General features: G+C 60.4%; 1 non-coding gene across 1 annotated transcript; it reads left to right on the top strand.

The window, feature by feature from the left end:
- Window positions 1-521: 521 nt before the first annotated feature.
- TRNAQ-CUG (transfer RNA glutamine (anticodon CUG)) lies at window positions 522-593 on the top strand. The gene has a single exon. It is a non-coding gene; the product is annotated as a tRNA-Gln (tRNA).
- The last annotated feature ends 1396 nt before the right edge of the window (window positions 594-1989 follow it).

Genomic DNA, 1989 nt, shown 5'->3' with positions numbered 1-1989 from the left:
TTGCTCATCTCAGCAGTTGACAGGGACATTTCATGGCTGCCATCCCCTTGGCCCCCTGACCTCTGGCCCAAGCCAACCCCACCCTGCTCCCAGCCCAACAGCACCACACCACAACAGCCCCTCTTGCCTTGAAACTACAAATGCTCCGCTGGCCTGCCAGCACTGGCATTGTCTTCACTACAAAACCCCAACCCTCATGGCCTGAGAGACAGAAAGGGCTTGTTGCAATTTGGGAAAGACAAGATTTTGCATGGCACTTGTAAGACAGGCAATGGCAGGCTTCTTGCAATTTGAGAAACTGGAGATTTCAAGCGCGGCAGTTGTAAGAGAGGGCGTGTGAGGGTTGCAGGGAGCTGTGCTGGTGCGCTGAAGGGCGGCGTGATGGGAGAGGGTGTGTAGGGCGTGCAGGAAGGCTGCAGGTGGAGTGAGATGTGCAGAGCAGTGGAGAGGCAGGCAGGCAGAGGTGGGGCCATAAGGCTGAGGCAGGCTGAGCACAGGGGGCCCCAGTGACCTGGGCAGGAGGTCCTATGGTGTAATGGTGAGCACTCTGGACTCTGAATCCAGTGATCTGAGTTCAAATCTCAGTGGGACCTGAGCCTTTTGGTTGCCTCAGCTTGCTTGCCCTCACCATGCCGACACTCGCACCCCTCTCCTCCGCTGCGGCTTCCCTTCTGCACTCTTCTGGCAGCAAGCACACGCCTCCTGAGCTGCAGAACTCCCACTCACAATGGGCCAGGCGCAGGACTCTGCTCTGCCACCACTGCCTCCTCCTGTCTTGGATGCGTCTCACACCGGACACTGGGCTACACGCTCTGGGCACCTGTTTCCACCTTCCACCGTTCCCACAGGAACAGCAGCTTACTCCGTGTGCCATTACTTGTAGGCCCCCTGCTGTCAACATCTCCTGTTGTGCTCCTTTCCTCTGCAGCTTCTTTTCCCTGCCTATCCCTTCCTATTGCTCTGCAATCCATTCTGGGAGCTCTACCAGCATTGGGCAGTGCCCCATCCTTGGGGTTCCATTTGTTTCCATGGGAGAGGGAAGGATCTCCCTGGCAGAGCAGGTGGGAGGTGAGGGAGGAGGAGAACAAAGGACCACGACTCTCCAGCAGTGCTGCACAAAGGCTTTAATGAGAAGGAGCAAAAGCGGTGGCACAGAACAGACCAAGGAAGAGGTGTGGGGGGCCAGGGAGGGCAAGAGATGGGCCCATTGGCCAAGGAGAAGGGGGATGATGGGCCGGCCTCAGCAGATCTGACCTCAGCAGCGGGGGAAAGGCAGACACAGGCCTGAGCCCCCCAGGCCAAGGGAGCCCCCAGAAGAGATGGGAACCCCCGCGGTGCTGAGGGAGCTGCCCACAGCAGCTGACAGAGAGGATCCCACGGCTGTGCTCTGAGGGAAGGAGGTGAGGATGGGGCCCGGCATGGTCACCACCACCGGCGAAGGCTCGATGTACACCGTGGAGTCAGCGCAGCGGGCGTTGCAGGGCTCAGTGCAGCTGCTGGCAAGGGGCGTTGGGCCACAGGGGCCGCAGGGCCGTGGGGGACAGGGTCTGCAGCAAGACATCTCTCGGTGCGGGAGGCAAGGCTGCAACACAGAGCAGGGAGCGGCACCCGGCCTCAGCATCGCTCTGTCTCTCTGTCCCTCAGCTCTCCCCAGGGACACATTTGCTCTCCAAACACACTCTGTGCCCACAGCTCCCACCACCCTCCTGGTGCCCTCCCAGTGGCACGGCACGGCAAGGCCGCCCCACTTCAGCAATGGGAGCCAGCCCAGTGGCTTTAAGGGCCCTGTGGAAAGACTGGTCACAGCCCATCTGCAGAGCAGACATGGCTGTGTCAGACAATGTCCCGGCGTGCGCCGGCACATTTTGTTACACCACGGCAGGTGCAAATTCTGCTGGGCACATCCCCCTGAGGCTGAGCCCCATTGATCCCCTTCTGCTGGAACAAAGCCCCCTCTTCCCAGCTGGCCCCAGCCCCCAGCATGGAAAG

The sequence above is a fragment of the Agelaius tricolor genome, unplaced genomic scaffold (assembly GCF_023055355.1).
Source record: "Agelaius tricolor isolate 1412-34295 unplaced genomic scaffold, bAgeTri1.0.p SCAF_12, whole genome shotgun sequence".
Classification (NCBI taxonomy): Eukaryota; Metazoa; Chordata; class Aves; order Passeriformes; family Icteridae; genus Agelaius; species Agelaius tricolor.
Note: the sequence above shows the minus strand (reverse complement) of the source record. Positions and strands in the feature narration are given on the sequence as shown.